This window comes from Zootermopsis nevadensis, unplaced genomic scaffold (genome assembly GCF_977971745.1).
Source record: "Zootermopsis nevadensis isolate Lab colony 2312 unplaced genomic scaffold, Znev_1.0 Znev_ptg000013l, whole genome shotgun sequence".
NCBI lineage: Eukaryota > Metazoa > Arthropoda > Insecta > Blattodea > Termopsidae > Zootermopsis > Zootermopsis nevadensis.
In genome coordinates, this window is record NW_028259145.1 from 9156024 (window position 1) to 9167031 (window position 11008).

Below are 11008 nucleotides of genomic sequence, written 5' to 3' on the forward strand. Positions count from 1 at the left end.
CTGATGGTGGATACAGAGGTCTCCGAAACGTTGTACTTCTACAAATTGACGTGGCTCATCAACCGAGGTGATTTTATCGAATTTTGTTGCCGTAAAAGCCTCAAGTCTTTTAGACGCAGAATGTTTGAGAATATCTTTCTGAGAAGAATGTAACATAAAGCTGAAGAAGCATCGCGTAATAAAGAGTTTCAAAATTTTACTTTTCATCAAAGATTATCAGGGTCATCAAATCAAAGACAATGATATATGCGGGATGCATAAGGAACATGGAACAGAAAAGAAATAATAATCAAAATGTTGGTAGGAAACTCTGAGGGGAGATAATTTAGAAGACCGAGGCGTATAAGGATATTATTAAGTTCCAATTTAAAGGACTTTTGTTTACTCAACGGACTCAGGATTGGTTCCAGTCGCGGGCCCTTGTGAACACGATAATCGACTTCGACTTCCATAAACGGTCGAGAATTTTAAATACCGCACATGCAGAAGGTACATTAGCCCTGTATTTATAGAACTAGAAGGGTAATAAAGGGTCAGCTCTTTAGGTAACTAATCCATTATACAAGTACAGTGACAACAAATCATTTGAAGATAAAAATATAGCCAACCACCGAAACGTCGTGGCTATGGTATATATCTCAGATAATGGAAAATGTCGAAATTATCAGAGCCAGCTGATCTTATTTTGCACAGGCCTACAGGCATTACCAAGATCTGCTACAAGTATAAGGCCTCTTGTCCTGTTCCGATCTCCGGGATAGTCGAATTGATCCTGCCATCTGTTCGGTGGACTACCTGACTCCCTTCTTCCATGAGGGTGGTAGTCACACGGCCTCAGTGGCATTCGATAAATTGTTATTCTCAAAATATGTTCTTTGTATTTGGTATTCTTTTACATTCTCTTCTACGTTGAGTAATTTGTTGATTTCTAATATCTATGTTTCTCATTTTATTCGTTCCTCTGTAACCTCCAATTGTTCTCAGGAATCTTATTTGAAAACATTCAATTTATTGGAGCTATTGTGTTTTTCACCGCCATATAAAGTTATGGTACTGCTGCAACTTTGTAGGATTTTAATATGGTCTCTTGCTGATATTTATTAAGCAGTATGTGTGTAACTGTTCTACTATTTATCTATGTCATCTCAACGTGTAATAAAATTTATTTCTTTATGTAGTACAGTCAAAAATTAGAATCCCTTGTACACTTTCGACTACAAAACTACGTTACGAGTGTTGAAAATTGCACGCCATGCAATTGTGTGTCTAGACGGTTGTGATTTTCTAAACTTATCTATGTCTATACACTATTTAAGTTGAACACAGCCGTGTCAGAACACGGGATAAGAACCATCTGCATGACAACACAGTGCGTGATAAGTTAACTAGGCGATAAAAGTCCGAAATAGTCTACTCTTCTTCTACAAATGAAATTAAGGGGTGTACGTTGTCTACAGAAATGGTCGTTCATCATGAAGAAAACGAAAAGAAGTATTTATATTACGGGATATATTTTGACAAGTCAACTGTTGCCATTTACAATTTTGATTTACTCTGCTCACAAACATGTTCATACACCCCTGTTTATATAGCACTGTCAATTGAAAAGCAGGTTTATCGGTCATTCTGTATTCATGGGTACATTTCGCTTTTCTCTTTGCATTACACTGTTGGATTAGTGGTAAGTGGCTTTAGCAACAATCAGCTTACTGCGCCATGGGTTGACAGGCAATTCGCTGCAAATTGTGGAGATTTCCTCTCACAATCAGCTTTTACGTGTGCCCTACAAAACAATCAAGGCTATCAAGATTAATTATGCTGCGATAGTTAAAAGTAATTATGAGTGGATATTTTGCGGGAAACGTATCAATTAAAAATCATCCTTGGCTTCTCAGTTTTAGAATATTTGTTTCTCTTGAGGACCTGTCTTGATTAATACAGTAACCAAATCAAGGACGTGACAATCGACTTATAGGCCATTAGCACACATAGAAGAGACAAATATTTCAACAAAAATTTATTTGAAACACCCGAAGGGACGATATTAGTTGAATATTTAGCGTTGACTAGAGGACCTATTATACAAGCCTAATATGATGATGAGGTTGGATTTATACGTTTCGGAAATGCCCAGTGGAATACTCTTGGAAAACTGCCATAAAATTTCGAGATCCATTAAAGACGGAAAATTTATTGCCTAGCTGAAGGACAATAAGATTCTCAATAAGGATTCGTCTCCATGGAGTTTTCTCGAATACGATTTATATTTTATTTTTTTCTCAAACATACTAATGTCATTTTACTGTAGGACGTGATGCCAAATGTACGCGCTGTTTGATATATTTAAACTTAACGGACTTATTTACACATTGCACATTTACATAGAACGCCTTATGTGTCTCCCTCTGTTGACATCAAATCCGAATGTCTAAACGTCACTGTATCTTCTATACAACTGACTGTCGTTATAAAAATTTGTACTAGAGTTTGTAATTAAAAGCATCCACAGAGTAGACCCAAGTTTCGGGCTAAAAAACGTACTTCATTTTAGGTTCGTACCTAGTATTTCTGTTTATTTCATTAAATACGAAGTAACACAGAAATTATCCTGAATATAAATTAATTCATTAATTGAATTAAATATTAATATTCAACGTTTTAAAAGAATTCATTTGATAGGTTTACACTCATTAAGAATTAATTTTGGCATAAACATTAATTAATGACATTGTACCATGTTTTAAGTCCTTGCTCTCTAAAGTGGTTATAATCATATTTACTAGCTGTATTAATAATAAATAACTTTTAATTTAGCCAACAAGGTGTATTTTTATGTTTTATATTATTCAGTTATTATTTTCCTAAGCAGTTTTAACCCTATAAAACCGTCTAAATAATATCTAAGAATTGAGTCCGTACCACAAATAAAACTCCATACTTCACCATTAAAAAGATCAACTCGTTAATGCTGTTTAAAGAAATAATCGCTGTCTTAAGTGAGAAACGTATGAAACAGAAATAAGTAACGAAGAGTTGCTGATTTGTAAGTTGGTGGTACATGCAGTTACTACTGGGCTTCAAAGCGTCAACCGAGTGATCTTCGTAATTGAGACACGTTGGGTTTTCTTTGAGGTAAGAACACTATTATTAAATATTACTTATATCGGTTAATGGTTGTAAAATATCAAAATAAATCTGTCATGAACAACGCAAAATATGAATACTATTGCACAAATAAATACACTTAAATTCTTTAGACCTAATGTATTGTTACAGTAAATTTAATGAAATGAAAGTGACTCAGCTCTCAAAGACGTTCGAGATTTTCCGAATAACCAGTGAACGCAAACCACGAACTAAAGCTTTGATACAGAATTAAACTTTGATCCTCGTTCTTTGTTCAAGAAGGTGAAATGCTGAATAGAACTTAGCTCTGAGTGATTAGATACAAATATTTAGATGTTACAAACTGCGTGAGAAATTGCTACTATCTTACACCTATTAGATTGGGTATCACGAAAACAATCAAAAACTGATACAAATATAAGTAAAAAACAGTGTTTCGTGTGAAGCATGCAGGACCAAATGCGATGCTACCTACACTTGAGTGGTTGTAAGCTAAAACGGATGTACGCCAACGCGACGGCTGTAGGACGGAGATAAGGCACCAGCCGCCTCGACACCTTAGCTGACGCCTGTCGCCTTATTGGCTCCAAATTCGTTCTCTACAAACAGCGGAAGTATGTTTACCGTGCTTTGCAGTACATCCTACTTTGCAAGTAGCGTTATTTATAGAACGTCATGGAAATCGACATGTTTTAGTTTCGTGAAATTTGTCATTGCTACCTGCGTTTCTATTGTTTTAAAAATGCGATTATTTAATTAAATAAGAATGGTTATGCCTTGAATTTTAGATTCTCAGTGGTAGCGAGAATAAAAATTACAGCCTTCTAGGATATTTCTGTATGTAGTCACGCAGAAGTTGGCCTACGTTTTCGGAAGTGCGTACAGCCACCATGATGAGGGCGATGAGTAAGTCGCGATCTAAGAAGTTATGCTCTCACCCTCATCCATTGGTCCGGCCGAGTTTCGACGTTGTCCAGTCTACTCCTATTCTAATACCAACTTTAATTTCGTATATACAATAACTTCAAAAAATTCGAGGGTCACTTAAGTAATAAACCTATGTAAATAATTATAATAGGATAATCAACTACTCAAGAACATACCTGTATTTAATACAACCCGAAATGTAATCCTGTTAATAAAATTTAACACCTTACTTCTGTATGATTCATCCACTCACTTATTCATTCTATTGGATCAACAATGAAATGCGAAAGACAAGGTAAGGCTAAATTACAAAAACTAGGTATCATTCCGTCAACAAGCGAGTCGAATTACCTGAATTATCTTTTCAAAAGGAAAAAGTAGTTTCCCCTAAAATGTTTTATCTCCTAAGGGGAAACATAGTTAAGATATTGTTGAAAAGAACATATGCGTGTAAAAGATAAATTAAAAGTCGTGTTACTTTATCTAGAAGCCAGCAGCTGTAAAACGTTGATGGATTGAGCAGCATATTGACTGTGTATCGACACTAGCAGCACCTCCCCCCACCTCAAGCTTCATTTAACTCGCCATCACTCAAATACGGTCTTGTTGTTACATTGAAGTAGCGGAGTGAAGGATGGCGTTGGGCTTCGGTAGGTAAACAGGTATACGTATTTCAATCTTAGGCGCTTTTTATTTTCGTTTTAAGTGACGTTATCTGAAGGTGGTAAATTGCCACAAAACATGTCGTATGAAATGTAGGACACGAAATAATACACAAAAGTGTAAAGTTAGTTATTCATAAATTATTGTGTGTAGACTAACAACATTATAGAAATTTAGCAGATCCACAACATAACGGTGAAATATAATCTTAAGCGTTCTCTGAAGGATTTCGTTCCTTGTTATTTCAAAGTGCATAATTTGTACTGAATCGGTTGTCATAAATCAATGCTTTCTAAACTAACAGACTATAAACATACTTCTTCTGAATACTGATCAAGTTTAAATAATTTCTTCGGGAAGAAGAAATGCTATTAAGGAATCCAATCGCAAAATATGTTTACGCATTTTGCCTTCGTACGATGGCATAGACAAAGAGACGTTTCTGAACAATATTTTATTCAAGAGAAATTTAGTGTGTTCAATGAATATGTTTTAATATAATACGTGTTATTATTCTTCATGAACTGTATTTATTTATTTATTTATTCGAGTATTTGAATGTTGGTACCATTAACAAAAATATTAACATTCTATAACTAACTGACTAACCGCCACGGTGGTCTAGCGGTTACAACGCTGGCCTTGTAATCTTGGGCTCCCGGGTTCGATTACCGGTTGTGCCCGAATATATAACTTGTGTTGGGCAAGGCCTAGGTCTAGGCAACACGGAGTTTTCCTCCGGGGGCTTCCCCGGTTTCTCCGTGGCATCCCAACAATTACTCCATTCACACACAGAAGAAGGCACTGGCAAACCACTTCTGGATCATCTGCCAAGAACGTATATGAACTGGTCCCAGTCCGAGAAAAGGATGGAAGGATCCTGTTAATATGGACCTGTCGTCAGACAGAACACTAAATAAACAATATAAATAAAATTAACTAACTAGATGGCTTACCGAACCCGAAGGTTCATCACCGAATTAACCAAAGCCCTCCACCGGACCCTGTCCTGGGCCAACAAAATCCAGTCTCCTGCAACTCCGATCGCCTATAGATCGCGCCTGATATTATCCTCCCATCTACGTCTAGGTCTCCCCAGCGGTCTCTTCCCTTCAGGTTTCCCAACTAGTACCCGGTGCACACCTCTTGTCCCATCCATACGCGCTACATGCCCAGCCCATCTCATTCTTCTCGACTTAATCACCCTGACAATACTGGGAGAGGAGTACAAATTTTTAAGCTCATCATTATGCAGTTTTCTCCATGCCTCATCGTCTTTCCTCTTAGGCCCAAATATCCTCCTCAATACCCTGTTCTCAAACACCTGCAATCTGTGTTCCTCCCTCTGAGTGAGAGACCATGTTTCGCACACATACAAAACAACAGGCAAGATTTTTGTTTTGTATACTTTAATTTTCAGGTTCTTAGAAATCAATTAACATTCATATACGTGTTTAAAAACTACGTCAATGGACAATGATGCTTCCAAATTTTATATACCTATAATGAAATGTTTCATAAGATAGGAACATGTGTGGTAACTGTTGCTACCATTAATCTAAAGCGATTAATTTCAGTACTAATGGTACAGCTTAAAGAGTGTATAAGCACTTTTAGTAAATAAATACAATTTCTCCGCCCATAAGAATAAAGTTCTCACGTATTGGCTATCAGTAAAAACTGCCACCGATGATAACTGTACAGTCAAATATGATTCTTTTATTGCCCCTTTCAAGTAACTTGCTCTGTCGAGCCATAATACATGTGATTCGCATTCTGGAGGAAAACGATTACAATTATTCTCTAAAGCTTTCTGGCAACTGTTGATTCACTATTCTAATATCATTTCAACACAGTTTACCGTGTTAGTTATTACGGTAATTGAATGAGTGTGGATACAAAGAAAACGTGTCTGTATTTTTAAATAAATACTGTTTTATGGAATGTGTTTAAGCATAACGTGAAACATCTACAAAATGCACGTCAGAAAACTTTTTGTCTGTGGTACGAGGTTTTCTAAAGTCTGTGTATAATAGGGAACAGTGGAACACCAGGACTTGATCAAATGATCTTCAGTTAGATACAAAAGTCAGAATTAATTTAGAATGAACTTGTAATAAATATGTATGAATACTGCTCGAGTGTCTGGATTTACTCAAAAACAATCTTCATCATTCATACCACTTTTATCATTACATTGGGCGGTCTATTTTGTTACTGTGCTCTTTTTCCATATTTTCTATATAGCTACAACCTATTTTCTTTTAAAATGTCGTTTGTAGGTATCCATTTAGAACAACAACAAAAAACACGGATTTCAAAATGTGAGAAAACAGGTCGTTTTAGCCGTAGGCATTACTGTTGCGCATATTTCGATAAATAATAATCACATTAAAATTCAATAACATATTAATTAAGCTTCCTCAGCGAATAAATGCGCTAAGTCAAACGTGACGTGTCTTATAACACGAGATAATAACACACTATAAGTACACGAATATTTTAAATATAATATGTACTAATATACCTCATAATAACGTTATATGTAGACAGAAAATAAATCTTTAAAATGCTGCAAAGCCAAATACAGTAACAAATCAAAACTACATTCACGAAGAAATTCACAGATTAAATTTAGAGGATACTCCCTACCGTTCAGTTCAGAATTGTTTATATATTTCCCCTATATACAGATGCTTACAACCGCTTAACTGATAACAAAATCCCTCACCATTTATGGAATCTGAAGGTTCATCATCGTTCTCATAAGAGTTCGCAGCAAGTCTCCTCAGATGCTATTTCCATAATAACTATTAAAAATCTCTATGAGAGGTTTCCCATGTGATCCTTATATTGAGGTTCTCATACTAAATCTATGCGTTTCACATCTCTACCATTCGCTCTAAATGCCCTTCCCATCGCAATGTCCTTGAACTTAATATAACTATTAAGTTGTTAGCCGTATATTAACAAACAAGACACCCGATTACGTATAATTATCTGAAACAGGTACCGCTGATGAATAGCTAGTTATGTGTATATACAATACTTCGAAATCGATTGATATCGGATTCAATTAACAATTGATTATCGAACCACTATAGGCCAAAGTCAAAATTTAATATTTCGAACAATATAAAAACTAAATTTCAAATTATTAATTCTATAAGAATAATTCTTTTGCACGCATTTACACAGCCGGAAATCGCTCGATATAACACCACAAAACAAAGGTTCCTGTTAAGTTTATGCCGAAAAGATAAAACATTAGCTCACTTGGTATTATGCTCCGACAGCCAGGGAGCCTAGACGGTCAATATCCAACGTGCGATTTTTTTTCTAAGATTATATTGGAACAGACTGAAGTTCCATCAACTTGTCAACCTTTACACTGCCACGAAGAGACTTGTGATGGATGTTTGGGGACGCATCACATCCAGTATGACGGAAACTTTAAATTGCGTGAATTATCATTTCCTACCATCGCTCAATATGCAGTAACTCCCACTTCGAACGCACATAAATCCCCACGCAACAAAGATTTAGTACAAATAGCTTTTCCTTATAATACATAATACATGGTAGTTTCCCTCCACTCTATGGATTCCTTATCCAATATTTCCTATCCATTTTTATTTTATTCATCCGTCTTCTTCACACATAAGTTTATTATCGTTTCTCATCTGAAATTCCTTCTTCATATCTTATCTTTATCCTCCACGAATATGGATTCTCTATGCAGCATATGTTCTTCAATCCATTTTTTGAGGGAAACTGTCAAGGGACAGTTATGGGTCCTGGAGGGATAACAAAAGTTATATTTTTAAATTTTGCCTATTTTTCTTCTTATTACGAGGATCTAAAAATATAAAATTGTTATTAAAGCTATACGATATTTCCTTCCAAAATAAATTATATCTTTCTCACATAATATTAGACCAAAAAACAAACAATCAAATTAATCAAAATCTGGAAATATAATAAGGTGACGTAGTGGAATACTTCGATAATAAAAAGCAAATGTGGAGACATAGAAATGAAGCGAATTTCGTACACACTGGTAAAATAATATACATATGTGAGCATTTAAAACTTACAATGTACTAATAACACGTAAATTAAAATATTCTGAGGAATAATCATGGGGGCATAAACAGAAATAACAATTTTTTTAAACACTAGAGCGGTAACGGATACAAGATTAAGAAAGTCCAAATACAGAAACACAAAACTTTATACAGCCTAGCCGGAGGTGCAACTAAATAGTCCCCTACTTATAAGGTCATGCAGATGGAATATGTTAAGACAATTATTCTAGCACAGAATTAATGCTACAGTATTATTATTTAGTGTTCTGTCTGGCGACAGGTCCATATGAACAGGATCCTTCCATCCTTTTCTCGGACTGGGACCTGTTCATATACGTTCTTGGCAGATGATCCAGAAGTGGTTTGCCACTGCCTTCTTCTGTGTGTGAATGGAGTAATTGTTGGGATGCCACGGAGAAACCGGGGAAGCCCCCGGAGGAAACCTCCGTGTTGCCTAGACCACGGCCTTGCAATGGGGAATAAAAGAAAGTGGTTTTATGACCGTTACAGGCATAAAATTACCAATCAGTAACCAAGAGTTTAAGTAAAGAACAGCTAATATGTTGGTAAGATGATACGGTTTGGCTCACATTTACATGGAAATGTATCTACTTCTTTGAAAAGTGTTCACATTCAAGCCGGAAAGGAATTATTTTCCACGAAGGTGAGAAAGGAACATCTATCCTTTCGAAAAATTTCTTTTTCCTATTAAGCAGAGTGTGTATAAATTATCTTTACAACTTTACACGTAAACAATACATTTATAAAAAGACAAACACTTTGAGCGTCATCTGCGGAAGAAACTTTCGTTTTTTGCTGAACACTACAAGCATTCAACATGGACACCATCTGTCACACGAACCGTGTCAAAATGATAGAGAAGCTCCATCCTTGTACGCTGCATCACGTCAATGACAACTGTTACAATGACAGCCGCAATTCTGTCCAAATAGTTGATGTCGGACACCGGATTTCGGTACACGCAATCTTTTAATCACCCCCATAGGAAAAACACAGGGAGCGATATCCGGTCTCATGGTGTGTTGCGTAGTGTACCCTCGTAGAAGATTCATTACGTTTCAGAGGCGATCGCCTTGACCATAAAGACAGCAACACGTCTAAAGTGTTGGTAAACTTTTACCAGATTACACGGCGCAAAAACACAGACTTCATCTTCATATTCCCCGCTGTGAAAAGCTCAAATCAACCCAGTTATTTTTAAGAATAAACAAGAGTAAATAAGTGAAAGGAAAAATCTCCCCATTTTCTTTTAGATATATTCTTTGGGCGTCTTCACTCAATCCTTGTTACATCTATTCAGCGGGATTTCTCTGTCCATTCGCTGCGGTTTAGTTCACGTTCAGCAGAAATGAAAACTTGTTTCCTGCCGACTATCTCTCCCCCTCCCACGTGACAGTATCCTTGTGACGGATTCAGTTGTTTCGCGTTACTCTTCTGGTAAAGAAAGAAATCAGACACTGATGCTGTTCGGGCGAAGTGTGCAAAGCGTACAACAAAGCACATTGTCCTCACACACAGATGTCATTGCCCTTTTGCCTTTCCGTCACCTGAAAACATGTGTTCTAAAAGATCAGCCTCTGAATATATTTTTCAATATGGGGTGGTGGTAAGAGTTGCAGATTTAATAGAAATTCATTTCGAAATGATCAAACCTGACTATGACTTAGCACTAAAGTTAAAATACCTTTGTAAATACACAGTGAATATTAGGGAACTCATAAATTAAGGCCAACTAAAATCACTCACCTTATTGACTAGCTCCTTTTATTTGTATATATTGTTGAGATAATGATAATCAAAATGCCGAAATAGATTTCTAGTGACTAATTTTTGGTATATAAGTCAGGCCGTGGAGAAATTTAATATTATTATTATTGCTCCACAACGTTAAGTAATTTTTAATTAAAATAGTGTCATTTTTATGTTATATAGAAAATGACTTATTTTACATTCCTGAAATTATATTGGTCTGACGGCACATTACGAGCCAGTAGGGGTCACTTGCCACTGTTTTACAGATACACGTACAGCTCTGTTATAACTGTCAATACACATTGTTCAGCTGTTATAACACCATACCTTGAAGGCCACATTGACATTTTTAAATTTAAGCATAATTTTCAAGGAACAGGGGCTAGAACAAGAGTAACTATTTATATTTCTGGGGGGGAAAAACACCGTCA